The sequence below is a fragment of the Pogona vitticeps genome, chromosome 1 (assembly GCF_051106095.1).
Source record: "Pogona vitticeps strain Pit_001003342236 chromosome 1, PviZW2.1, whole genome shotgun sequence".
NCBI classification, from domain to species: domain Eukaryota; kingdom Metazoa; phylum Chordata; class Lepidosauria; order Squamata; family Agamidae; genus Pogona; species Pogona vitticeps.
In genome coordinates, this window is record NC_135783.1 from 356,070,355 (window position 1) to 356,084,303 (window position 13,949).

At 52.0% G+C, this 13,949-nt stretch overlaps 1 protein-coding gene across 1 annotated transcript in view; it reads right to left on the reverse strand.

The window, feature by feature from the left end:
- LOC140706525 (uncharacterized) overlaps positions 1-6,909 on the reverse strand; it is a 57,414-nt gene extending 50,505 nt beyond the window's left edge. The window contains 2 exon segments of the mRNA XM_078384480.1: positions 3,064-3,157; positions 6,762-6,909. The gene's annotated coding sequence lies outside the window, so the exon portion shown is untranslated.
- Between the last annotated feature and the right edge of the window lie 7,040 nt (positions 6,910-13,949).

Sequence of the window (13,949 nt, forward strand, 5' to 3'; positions counted from 1 at the left end):
AGATATTCAGCAAAATACTATAAAGAACCAACAAAGAATTGAAAAATTGGAAAATAAGGCAGAAGAAACAGAGAAGAGACTGGATGAACTGAAAACAGAAAACCACGAACTTTTTCAGGCTAATAAAAATTTACAAGACTCAATTGCAGTGATGGAGATGGAAAGAGCCTCAAACATTCTTAGATTTCAAAACATACCAGAAGATAAACAGGAGGACTTACCAGAACTGATGGCAACCATTTTGGCAGAGACACTGGGAATTGAAAAAGAAGAGTTGGAAAGTGAGATAGACCAAACATATATATTAAATTCAAGCTATGCGAGAAAGAATAGAATACCACGTGAAGTACATGTAAAGTTTGTGAAAAGATTGACAAGAGATGAAATACTGGGAAGGGCCAGTGAAGAACCAATACAGTACCAACAAAAGGAAATTGTGGTATTGAAACAGATACTTTGGAGAATAAGAGAGGGGAGGAAACAATATCAATTTTTGACCACTAAATTGATTAGGAAAGGAGTGAATTTCAGATGGCTGGTACCTGAAGGGATCCTGGTCAATTGGAACTCAAGAAGACACAGACTTCACTCTATCCAAAAAGCAAGAGAATTCCTTGAAAGACATATAACCTTCTTTGAAGAAGAAGCACAGGGACAAGATATAAATGAAGGAGAAAGTAGAAAGAAGAGAGAGAAAACACCAGAAGAGGAGAGTGAGCTAAGTGAAGAAGAGAGTCAGAAAAAGGATACTGAACAAGATTTGAACAAAACACAAAGAGAAAAAAAGGAACACTAGGGCAGTAAAACCTAAATACAAGTAAACAAGATGGAGAATGAAATTGGGATCTTCTCAGTGAACATTAACGGTTTGAACGAACCAAGAAAAAGAAATCATGTTTTTTCAAAAGTAAAAAAAACCAAAGCATCAAACAACAGCATTACAAATATCTGATCTACCCGAAGATTGGGAAGCTCTACTACTCAGCTGCACAACAAAAGAAAAGAGGAGTAGCTTTGTATGTGAAAGAAAAGTTAAACTCTAAACATATCTATTCCGATGAATAGATATGAAGGGAGAATCTTAATGGTAAAAATAACAATAAATCAAAAAAAGGTCTTGATGATAGCAATATATGCACCTAATAGTAAACAAGAAAAATTTTATCGTAAGCTATACAAAACAATATTGGAAAAAGAATACCAAAACATCTGCAGTTTAGGTGACTTTAATGCAATTGTAGATGAGAGATTAGATTATAAAAATGGCAAAAAAGGGGAGGTCTCCGATGGCACTGGGAAAGCCCTAGCCAGCTCAAGCCTACCTGCCCTGGGAGACCTCCGGAGAGTCCCCCGCCGCCGTTCATAAGTCGGGCTATCACTGTATTTTCTTCTTACCACTGTATTTTGTTCTCTCTCGACCTCTGTATTAAGTCAAATGCTTAGATTTCACACCTTCTACTCCCTCAATTTTCTACTAGCAAATGGCCCATTTAGGAATGCCATTCAGAGGCCAAACACAGATAGAATTAGTTCCTTAATTCGGAATCACTCCCTTGTTCGTCCCACACGGAGAGTCTCTGGGAGTTTGTCAAGGCAACTTCTAGGTCAATCCATGGAATAAACAGCCCTGCGCTCGTTGAGATTAATAACGGGATCTTTCATTTGGTTTTCCCTTTCCAAAAATCCCAGAAGCAGAAGTGGCTTCTTCAGTGCATTCTTCTGGATCCCAAAAGGGGAAAGGAGGGATTCATAAGAGCCCCATGAGAGAAAGAGGGGAAAAGGGTACCACCCTTCCCCCAAAGAAAGTGGAGGGACCCCAAGCCAGTAAAGAGACGAAATGGGACAAATAGGAAAAGGGGAAACGCCCGCCTGTGGGACACGAATGGAAGAGAAAAGAAAGGAGATGAGAAGGAAGGAGCACAAGAGAGTGAGTGAGAGAGAAGGGGGGGAGAGGGAGAGAGAGAAGCGGAGGCCAGTACGGTAGAGGTGAAGAGAGTAAAAGGGTGGGGATGTTTGAATTCATATGTGGGAGAGGTTGGGGATACAAAGAGAAGAGGTGAGGTAGAAAAAGTGAAGGAACCATCACTCAGCCAGGAAACCTTTCTACTGGGGCAAACAGGAGAGGACAGGATGGAGCCGAAAGACAAGGGAAGAGCAGACGCAAATAGCCGAGGAGGAAAGAGAGAAGAATGTGGAATGGAGGAACCTTCACCCACGCGGCGGTGTGGAATTGCCTTCCCAGAGGAGAAGACTGTAAAGGAAGAGCGGTGGACTGAGGAGATGCTGCCCCTCTTGCCTCTGCCGGAGTCAGCCTCGAGGGAAGCCCCACATAAAGAGAATTACTGTAGTCTCTTCTTGAGACTATCTGTGCCTGGACCAATCTGGGGAGTGACAACTGCATCCAGGCAGGGGCCCAGCTGCGCAATCTGTCCAAGATGGAAGTAGGCGGATCGGACCACAGACGCCATCTGGTTGTCCATGGACAGCACCGGGTCCAGAAGAACGCCCAGCGTGCATTAGGAAACAAATCACAGACATCAGGGGCACCCATTTGGAGGACCCCACTTTGTTTGGGTTCTATTGTCTCTTTTATCCTCCCACTGAAGGAGAAGGTGGGAACAGAAAGGACGTTACCTGTTAGTCAGTCTGAAGCACAGGTGGAGGGTGCAAAGCAAAATCCTCCAAGTCTGGCTTGTCTTTCAAGGAGGAACAAGAAGGCAGGCTTGAAGGGGAACCCCCCCCACACACATACATACCAAGATAGGACAAGCAAGGTTTGCCTCTTACCAACAGGATTTGTCCTTGGTGAGCATGGGGTTGGGGTGAGCAGGATCGAGATTTTAAAAACAAATACACCTAAATAAGATACAAAGAAAACCATACCACCAAACACCCGCCACTTTGCACATGTTCAGAGAAGAAGTCTGGTGTCGTGGATGGAGTACCAGATTGGAAACCAGTACAGCTGGCTTCGAATCCCTGCTGGGCCAGGGAAACTGAGAGGAGAGAGTGGGGGGGGGGGGGGGCAAAGCAACTTAAGCCACCTCTTGAAATCTCATTTACCTTGCAAATGTTGGAGGGATTCTGGGATTTGGCTCTTTGTTTTTGGTCCCCTCCCAAAAAAAGCAAAGAGAATTCAGTTTAGTCTAGCTCCTTCCTAGGAAAAAAAAGAGAAATTAAAAAGATCAGCCGGGAGGCTTTATGGATAAAGCAAATTAAAAACTTTTCCTTCTGAGATGTGCCTTCCTCATGTTTCTATTGAACGGGGCTTCTTCTTCAGGCAGCAGAACAAGAGGAACAGGCAGGAAGGAAGGAAGGAAGGAAGGAAGGAAGGAAGGAAGGAAGGAAGGAAGGAGTGAGGGAAGGAAGGAAGGAAGGAAGGAAGGAAGGAAGGAAGGAAGGAAGGAAGGAAGGAAGGAAGGAAGGAAGGAAGGAAGGAAGGAAGGAAGGAAGGAAGGAGTGAGGGAAGGAAGGAAGGAAGGAAGGAAGGAAGGAAGGAAGGAAGGAAGGAAGGAAGGAAGGAAGGAAGGAAGGAAGGAAGGAAGGAGCTGATGATGGATGGAAGGAAGGAGCTGATGATGAAGGAAGGAAGGAAGGAAGGAAGGAAGGAAGGAAGGAAGGAAGGAAGGAAGGAAGGAAGGAAGGAAGGAAGGAAGGAAGGAAGGAAGGAAGGAAGGAAGGAAGGAAGGAAGGAGCATCTCAAGCTGGCATCCCAGATAAAATCTCCACCCTCCCAATGAGATGGGGGAACAGCCAGGAACCAGAGAGCAAGATGACATGCTTCCTGCCGAGACCTGCGATGAAGGCAGCAGGAAGCAAGATGGTATTTCACCCACTATTTAAAATATTTTTATCTCTCCTTTCTCATTAAAAAGGACCCAAGGCAGCTTATGTACATCATTAAAAGGCCACATTTAAAAGTTAAAAACAGCAAGTCTACACACCTTAAAACGAATCAAACCCAGGCTACACTAAAAATGGGAAACAGGATCAATCTCTAGAAAACCCCCAGGCGCGCTTGATGGGGTGGACCACCGAGGGCTGGACGGGGCCTTCTCTTCTCACGGGACCCTTCGTTATCTGTGTCACCTCAAGGATGATCCCAAGGCAGGGGGGGTCTCCAAAGGCGCTCCTCGCCCCCTCTGTGGGCCAAGGGCCCTGTGTGTGTCGTGGGGTTGCCCACCCAAGGCGGGCAGAGTTCAGGTCTCGGGACTTTTCTCGCCTCCTCTCTTCCGACCCCGAAACCTCGCTGAGGCTTCGCTCTTCCCTTTGAGCTCCCTGCCAACCTCCCAGGGGCTTGGAAAGGCGGCCACAGAGGGTGGGGTTGGTGGGGGGGGTCTTGGTGTGGGCTACCCCTGCTGTGGGTTAACCCCTCGGTCTGGAAGGGATCCTTCAGAGCCATTCACTTCGCAAAAGACCTGCCCGGAGAGGGAAACGCTCCAGATCCAGAGGGGCCGGGTGGCCTTTTCCAGTCCTTCTTTCCTCCTGCCCTCCGTGTGGAAGGACCACCGGAGCCTCTTCCGGCCTCTTTTTGCTCCACCCCATTGAGAGCCACGAAGGGGGGGCAGGAGGGGGAATCCCTAGGCAGAAGGAGGAGCCAGGGGGCAGGTCTTTTGCACAGCCGATGGACCTGAATGGCACCTTCGGGACCCACAAGACCAGAAGAGGATTTTTGGGGAGACCCGTTCCTGGGGGGGGGATCGATCTCCCTTCCAGCCTCCGCTCTAGAAAGATCCCTCCCATCTTCTTTCTCTCTCTCTCTGTCTCTTCAGGTCCAGCAGACACCCCCCCCCCCCGTAGGCAAAGGCGCAGGGAGGACCCCCGCCCCCTTTTCCTCTCTGCCCCCCCCCACTTTGTCCCATTAAAGGAGGGAGGGAGGGAGGGGGTCGTCCTACGGCACGGGAGGGAGGCGAAGGGGGGAATGGGAGGGGGAGGGGAGAGTCCGTCCCCCCATCTTCTCTCTCTCCCCCCCCATGGTTCTCTCCTGCCTGCCTTCCCGGGAAAAGACGGTCCAGGTTCACACAAGCAACCCAGCAAGGAAGCTGCCAAGCTGGGAAGATCCTCCTCCGCATCCTCCTGCCCTTGATCCTCAGCTCAGGATCTGGCCTTGAGAGGGATCGGGTTAGCCCTGATCTCTACGAAGCAGATCCTCCAGGAAGAACACAAACACACACACAGAGTGTGGCAAAGAGCCAGAGGTCCACAAGACGTCCCCCCCATCAGGGAAGGCACAGGGAGGACCTTCCCTTCCTTCCAAACCCCATTTCTCCTCCCCTCCCGACCCCTTTTCCCTCTCCAGCCCCCTCCACTTTGCCGCCTTGAAGGGAGGGAGGGGATCATCCTATGTCACTAGGGGGACGCGGGGGGGGGGGGAGAAGGCCAGTGATTTTTCTCCCCTTCTTTTGTTTCCTTCCACCGGTGGGGGGGGGGGCTCTCGCAGGATCCAAGGGAAGGCGCCTCTCCCTCCGGAGGAGACCCAGAGGGAAAAACCCCCTTGCACGAAGGCCATGCATCGGAAGCCACAACCAGTGTGTATGCCAAAGAGCCAGGGGTCCGGCAGAGGTTCCCCCCCCCGCAGGGAGGACCCCCCTCCTTCCCTCCCTCCCTCCCAAACCCCACTTCTCTTCCCCCCCCACCCCTTTTCCTCTCGCCCCCCCCCCCGACTTTAAAGGAGGGAGGGAGGGGGTCGTCCTACGTCACGAGAGGGAAGCGGGGGAGGGAAGGGGGAGGGGAGAGTCCCCTTTTCCCCTTCCTTTGTTTCCTTCCAGCGGTGGGGGGGGCTGGCAGGATCCAAGGGAAGGCTGCGCGGGGGGGGGTCGTCTCCTTACTTGCCCCCCACACACACACACGAGACGAAGCCCTAGGGCTCCTTACAGGGGCGTTAATCTCCCTGCTCCCTGGGGGGGGGGGTGGAATCTGGGACCCCTCTCTTCCCCCTCCCGCTTGAATCCCCCCCCCCGCTTCTCCCTCCGGAGGAGACCCAGAGGGGAAAACCGCCTTGCACGAAGAAGGTCGAGCAAAGCACAACGCGGCAACCACCCCCCCCTCGGCCTCTTCCCCCCTCCCTCGCGATTGGTGGGGGGGCAGCTGGCCATCTCTCTCTCTCTCTCTCTCTCACACACACACACACACACACACACACACACACACACAGAGCCCAACCCCCCCCCAGCGCCCACCTTCCTTGACCGGGTCCCGATCCGGGGGGGGGGGTGCGCTATCTCCCCCTCCCACCGCGCAAGGGCCCCGCGTTCCCTCCAGGCCTTTCCTCCTCCTCCCCGTCCTCCTCTTTGGCCCAAAATGAGAGGGGGGGGGGACGAGGAAGGAGGTGGGAGGGGCTTCCTGGGGGGGGAGGAAGGAGGAGGGCTGTCTCGCTCTCTCTCTCTCTCTCTAGCGCGCGCGGGGGGGGGGGGGGCGGCGTGGAAGGGAGGAGTTCCAAGGGAAGGCGGGGGGTGTGTGTATCTCCTTACTCGCCCCCCCCGCACACACACACACCCTGGGGGATGGGATCTGGGCCCCCAAGAACCCCTTTTCTTCCCCCCCCCTTTGACTCCGCCTCTCCCTCCGGAGGAGACCCAGAGGGGAAAACCGCCTTGCACCAAGAAGGAGGCATTGCCCCCCCCCCGTCCCGGCCGCGCCCGGAGAAGCAGCCTCCCCCCCCTCCCCCCCCCCCCCCGTGACTGGTGGGGGGGCGGCAGATGGCCATCCCAGAAACACACAAACCCCTCCCCCGATCTGGCCCACCCACCCCCAGCGCCCACCTTCCTTGACCGGTCCCGATCCGGGAGGGGCGCTTCTCTCTTCCGCCCCCCCCCCCCAGGCAGTGCAAGGGCCCCGCGTTCCCTCCAGGCCTTTCCTCCTCCTCTTCCTCCTCTTTGAGCCAAAATGGGGGAGGGAGGGAGGAGGTGGGAGGGGCTTCTCTCCCCCCCCCCCGCCCGCTCCTCCCCCTTCCCTCCTCCTGCACCCACGGGGGGGGGTGAGAGAGAGGGAGGGAGAAACAAGGCGAGCGGGGGGGGGGGCTGGCGGGGTGGAAGGGCCTCCAAAGGCTGCCAGGAGGGAAAGGGGCGCCCTCTAGCGGGAGGAGAGGCTCAGACGAGACGCGCGGTTCCCGTGTCGCCAACCCGGGTTCACCGAGAGAGGCGGGAAGGGAGAGGAGAGGAGAGGAGACCCACCCGGGCAGAGCCTTTCCTTCCTTCCTGCACCTCTTGAGGCCAAGGGCGCTCCCAGGCAGGCGGGAATCAGGGCCGCTCCGACCCACCCGGATTGGGGGCATCTCTCACTTCACCCTCACCGGCTCTTTGTCGCCTTTACCGCACATCTCTCTCTTTTTCGGTCAATAAAATGGGTTTTAGGGAGCCAAGAGATAAAAGGAACAACAGGGAAGTTTGGCCTTGGAGTTCAGAACGAAGCAGGACAAAGGCTAATAGAGTTTTGTCAAGAGAATAAGCTGGTCATCACAAACACTCTTTTCTAACAACACAAGAGGCGACTCTACACATGGAAATCACCAGATGGGCAATATCGAAATCAGATTGATTATATTCTCTGTAGCCAAAGATGGAGAAGCTCTATACAGTCAGCAAAAACAAGACCTGGAGCTGACTGCGGTTCTGATCATCAGCTTCTCATAGCAAAATTCAAGCTTATACTGAAGAGAGTAGGAAAAACCACTGGGCCACTCAGGTATAATCTAAACCAAATCCCTTATGAATACACAGTGGAAGTAAAGAACAGATTTAAGGAACTAGATTTGGTGGACAGAGTGCCTGAAGAACTTTGGATAGAGGCTCGTAACATTGTATAGGAGACAGCAACAAAAAACATCTCAAAGAAAAGGAAATGCAAGAAAGCGAAGCTGAAGGGAGATCAACCCTTGACTGAAAGAAGGAAATCCTTAACCAACCTGAGCGTCTGAGTGCCACACCTCCAGCTTCTCTTACTTCCAAGGTGATGCGTGGCAATAGATCTTCAAGATGCCAGCATTCAATTCCTTGGAAGTTTGATTTCAGAAAACTACCCCCACCCCATCCCCCCAAGCCTGCCTCAGTCATCTCTCTACGACATCGATGCGCTTTCTGATTATGGACCGTCTTGAAGGTCTGTTTCTGGCCCCAGTTAGAAGACATCGCGCTAAAGAGTGAGATAAAGAGAGTGTTGGATCAGGAGGAAGCCCCGTGTCTCTCCCTGTCAAAGAGAATGAGTTCAATGGGGCAGCTTTGTAGCAGCATCAGAAAATCACTTCTGAAGGATTTGGTTTCCAGCAAGTTCAAAAGCCTATCCAGGCCTTTTCGATCTTCTGGAGGCAGCAGTTCTTGGAAAGGGAAGGAAGGAAGGAAGGGAGGGAGGGAGGTAGGGAGGGAGGGAGGGAGGAAGGAAGGAAGGAAGGAAGGAAGGAAGGAAGGAAGGAAGGAAGGAAGGAAGGAAGGAAGGAAGGAAGGAAGGAAGGAAGGAAGGAAGGAAGGAAGGAAGGAAGGAAGGAAGGAAGGAAGGAAGGAAGGAAGGAAGGAAAGAAGGAAGGAAAGAAGGAAGGAAGGAAGAGCTGATCAAGGAAGGAAGGAGGGAGGGAGGGAGGGAAAGGTGCCTTCTGAAAACAGTAACCATTTCATAAGTCATTATGCTGATTTGCTTCTGTATTTTTGTACGGATAGCATTAAATAAAAATACACCAATAATGCTGGAGCTTTCTGCATCTAGGCAGAAAAGCAAAATCTAATCAAATAGCTTTAAAGATGAAAAAATGTGAAGGTATGAGATCTGCTGATTGTGTCATTTGCTCTTCAGTCCGGGGTGTGTGGGGGGAAGCGATTGCCAAGGCTGACATGAGTGAGGGAGTCCCCATGACGGGGTTCGGAATATTTCTTTATTCAATTTGTATCCCGCCTATCTGGCCATTGTGACCACTCTAGGCGGCTTAAAGAGTCATAGTACTATGATAAAATAATGATACTAACAGAGGAATTATTACATTAAATATATAAAACTTCAAGATGGAAGAAAACCAAAGAAGTTGGATCACAAGAAAGAAGAAGAAACAAAACACATATTAACCGGAGGGGAAGACCTGGCTGAATATCCAGGGGTTTAGTTGGTTTTTAAAAATACCCAGCGAGGGGGCCGCGCAAATCTCTGGAGGCAGATCGTTCCAGAGGCAAGGAGCCACTGCCAAGAAGGCCCGGTTTCTTGTTTTTTCCGTCCAGGCCTCCCTCGGCATCAGGCTTCTCAGCCTCACCTCCTGACTCAATCGAGTGACACAGGTAGTTCTTGGTGGGAGTAGGCGTTCCGCCAAGTATCGAGGCCCTAAACGGTTTAGGGACTTGTACATAAGCATTAAAACTTTGAAGTCAACACGGAAACAAATGGGCAGCCAATGCAGTGCGGCCAGAAAAGGAGAGATGTGATGGTATTTTCTTGCTCCACTCAGGAGTCTGGCCGCCACATTCTGCACCACCTGGATTTTCCACGTCAGCCTCAAAGGCTGCCCCACGTAGAGCGCATTACAGTGGTCTAATCTCGAGATTACAAGCACATGTACCAAGGTGGTGAGCGTCCCCACATCGAGGTAGGGACACAGCCGGGCTATCCGCCACAGATGGAAAAAGGCGGTGCGGACCAGCGACACCACCTGAGTCTCCATGGTGAGCGCCGGGTCCAAATGGATCCCCAAGCTGCAGATCCCATTTTTTGCGGCAAGGGTCACCCCCCAAATGAGAGAGTCACCCAAAACGCCAATGGTGGGAGTGCCCACCCTCAGTACCTCCGTCTTGTCTGGGTTCAGCCTCAGCCCATTTTCCTGCATCCATTGCAATACGGTCCCCAGGCAGCGCTGGAGGGACAGGATGGCATCACCTGCAGTTGGTAAAAAGGAGATGTAGAGCTGGGTGTCATCTGCATATGACACGAAGCCCCACACCCCCTGATGACCCCGCCCAGCGGCCTCATATAGATGTTGAACAGCATTGGGGAGATAATCGACCCCTGTGGAACCCCACAATTGAGACTCCACGGGACCGAGACACTCTCCCCAAGCTGTACTCTCTGGGGACGGTCCTCCAGGAAGGAGCGGAGCCAGGCCAAAGCAAGGCCACCGGGTCCCAACGCAGAGAGCCTCCCCAGGAGGATACCGTGGTCGAGGGTATCAAAGGCCGCTGAGATGTCGAGGACGACCAGCAGGGACACTTTGCCCCTGTTGGCCTCCCTCAACAAGTCATCATACAGGGTGACCAATGCCGTTTCTGTACCGTGGCACAGCCTGAAGCCCGACTGAAATGGATCCAGGGCATCTGTTTCCTCCAAGAGCGCCTGAAGCTGGTCAGCCACCACCCTCTCCACCACTTTGCTGAGGAAAGAAACATTGGCGACGGGCCTATAATTGCCAGTTTCGTCTGCCGCCAAACTAGGTTTCTTTCTGATGGGCCTAATGAGTGTTTCCTTGAGGGCAGAGGGAAACCTGCCCTCAAGGAAAGACCCATTAATTATTGTTGTGGATAACTCCCGGCTGGGGATGCAGGTGGGTAGGTATTAGAGTTGCCTTGAAACACTTCTTCCATCAGTGAGCAGAAACGGGAGACGAAAAGGAGAGACCTCCACCTCCGGGCTGGTAGATGTCTGTTTTTAGGAGAAAAGTGGGATGGAAATAAAGCAAATCGATCTGGCAATCAAATCATAGAAATCTACAGGTGGAGGAGACCCATCGGATCAGCTAGCCCACCTGGCAGGAATCAGAAGGTTAAATGGCAGGGGTTAGCCCGTCTTTGGCATTTTATACCCCGCAAATGGTTCCCTCAAACCACCTGATTCTCAAGGGTCCAAGGCTACACCAAGCTGGCCAAAAAGACCGCCGAGGGATCATCCATGGCAGGTGGCGGGTCAGGAGCGGGAGAGACGAGGCCTTGGCGGATGAAAGAGAGCGAATGCCCAGTCACTGGCAGGGGAAAGCCCGTGCCCCCATCCCGAGGCAACTCCTATGTCTCACTTGTGGCACCCGGAGCACCGGCTGAGACCACCGCCGTGCAGGACTGGCTTTCCAAACGAGCCTTGTGTTCTCATACGACGCCCAAAGTATGACGGCCTCCGTTTAGCCATTTCTGTTGCAACAGAGGATTCAGGCTCGATCTAGAAGCCACTTGGTTGTCTTTCTAGCAGTCCAGGAACTCGGCAAAGCTCTCCTCCAGCGGCAGTTTTTGAATCAACCCTCTTTTTCTCTGGCCAGCTTTTACATCCATGCAGTATAGCCCAGGGGTTCCCAGGCTGCAGTTCCCAGAAGCCTTCACCACCAACTGGCCAGGGGTTCTGTTCCCTAATCCTGCATATCATCATATGGATGCTTTTTGCTTTTGTTTCTTTACTCTGTTTCCTTCAAATCTTCCCTTCAGATCCTCACATCTTCTTCTGATTTTATTTATTTATTTATTCATTCATGTATTTATTTATTTATTTATTTATTTATTTATTTATTTATTTATTTATTTATTTATTTATTTATTTATATTTTAATAGATTTCTAGCCCACCCTTTTAGACAAAGTCTGCTTTCTTGATTGCAATCTCCCTTTTGCTTCATGATTAGACCAAGGAACAAAAAAATGTTAAGAATGTTGATTTCTTCATTATCAACGTTCAGGCCTTGCAATTCATCTGTAGCCTACCTATTTTAAAATTACTGATATTTCTTCCACCAATGTCTGTTCCTCCTTCCTCTGAACCCGCTCCACATCTTTATGTGCATATGTTCTGCATTTAGACTAAACAGATAGGGAGATAATAGACACCCGTCTGACACCTTTACCTCTACGAAATCATCCTGCAGTGTCAACCTCTCCTTTTGCTTCTCCACACATCACCAATTAGACGCTCTTCTGACTCGAATCAAGCTGCTTCATTGCTAGCATCACAATTCATACTTATCCTTTGTTCTTCCTCAGTGGCTGACTCGGAGTCTCATCTTCTGATACTAAAACCTTTGTTTCAATTTGGATGGTCTCATCCTAATGTTCCCAAAGTAAGAAATATTCAAAAAAAATTGAAGAATTGGTTTAAAGACCTGGTTTTTACCACTACGTGGAACGAGCGTGATCTGATGGTGACTGACCTCGTGTCGGTCCCCTTGTCATGGTCAGATCACCACCTAATAAAATGTAACCTCTCAGTGGCACTTCCCCCTCGTGGGGAGCAGGGATCTACTTCTATGGTCCGCCCTCGAAGGCTACTGGATCCGGCCGGATTCCAGGATGCTATGAGAGGGGTTACGGCTGACCTGGCCAGCGCTCCTGTCGAGGCTCTGGTTGACAGCTGGTCCACTGCTGCCGCCAGGGCCGTAGACATGATCGCACCTAAGCGCCCTCTCCGTCGCCGAACTCGCCCGGCGCCCTGGTTCAACCAGGAGCTTCGAGCGATGAAGCGATACAGGAGAAGGCTAGAGCGTAGGTGGAGGAAGAGCACGACGGATTTTAATTGGATAGCTGTCAGGGTCGCAACTAACCTTTACCTAACTAAGGTAAAGGCTGCATGTCGATCATTCTTCGCTAACCGGATAAGCGAAGCATCAAATCAACAGGCGGAGTTGTTCCGTATAGTGCGCGACCTATCCGGAACTGGTTCGGGTGATAGGCCTCCCCCTAGTTTTTCGCCCGACCAGTTTGCAGCCTTTTTTAAAGCTAAAGTGGAGGCCATCCGCCGGGACCTCTCTCCGTTTTTGAATACAGTGAGTCGAGCAGAGATGTCCAGCGCTCCGTCTTGCCCAGTGACCTTTGACTCCTTTCAGCCTGTCATCCCTGATACTGTGGCCAGGGTGCTTGACCGCTGTCGTGCCACCACCTCCTCCTTGGACCCTTGCCCGGCCTGGCTAATCAAAGCAGCCAGGCCAATAACAACTGAATGGGCCACTGCAATAATAAATGGGTCTTTCCTTGAGGGCAGGTTTCCCTCTGCCCTCAAGGAGACACTCATTAGGCCCATAAGAAAGAAACCTAGCTTGGCGGCGGACGAAATTGGCAATTATAGGCCCGTCGCCAATGTTTCTTTCATGAGCAAAGTGGTGGAGAGGGTGGTGGCCGACCAGCTTCAGGCATACTTGGATGAAACAGATGCCTTGGATCCATTCCAGTCGGGCTTCAGGCCGCGCCACAGTACAGAGACGGCATTGGTCGCCCTGTATGATGACCTGTTGAGGGAGGCCGACAGGGGAAAAATGTCTCTGTTGGTCCTCCTCGACATCTCAGTGGCCTTTGATACCGTCGACCACGGTATCCTCCTGGGGGGGCTCTCCGAGTTGGGAATTGGTGGCTCGGCTCTTGCCTGGCTCCGTTCCTTCTTGGAGGACTGTCCCCAGAGAGTTCAGCTTGGGGAGAGTGTCTCGGCCCCGTGGAGTCTCAATTGTGGGGTTCCACAGGGGTCGATCATCTCCCCAATGCTGTTTAACATCTATATGAGGCCGCTGGGTGGGGTCATCCGGGGATGTGGGGCTTCGTGTCACCAATATGCTGATGACACCCAGCTCTACATCTCCTTTTCACCTGATACAGGTGATGCTGTCCTGTCCCTTCAGCGCTGCCTGGAGGCCGTACTGGGATGGATGCAGGAGAATGGGCTGAGGCTGAACCCGGACAAGACGGAAGTTCTGAGGGTGGGTGGCCCCGTGGTTAGCGGCTTGGGGGACTCTCTCACATTTGGGGGGGTAACTCTGGCCGCGAAGAGTGGGGTCCGCAGTTTGGGCATACATCTGGACCCGACGCTTACCATGGAAACACAGGTGGCGTCGGTAGTCCGTACCGCCTTTTTCCATCTTTGGCGGATTGCCCGGCTGCGGCCCTATCTCGACACGGGGGCACTCACTACCTTGGTGCATGCGCTCGTAATCTCAAGATTAGACCACTGTAACGCGCTCTACGTGGGGCTGCCTTTGAGGCTGATGCGGAAACTTCAGGTGGTGCAGAATGCTGCGCCCAGACTCCT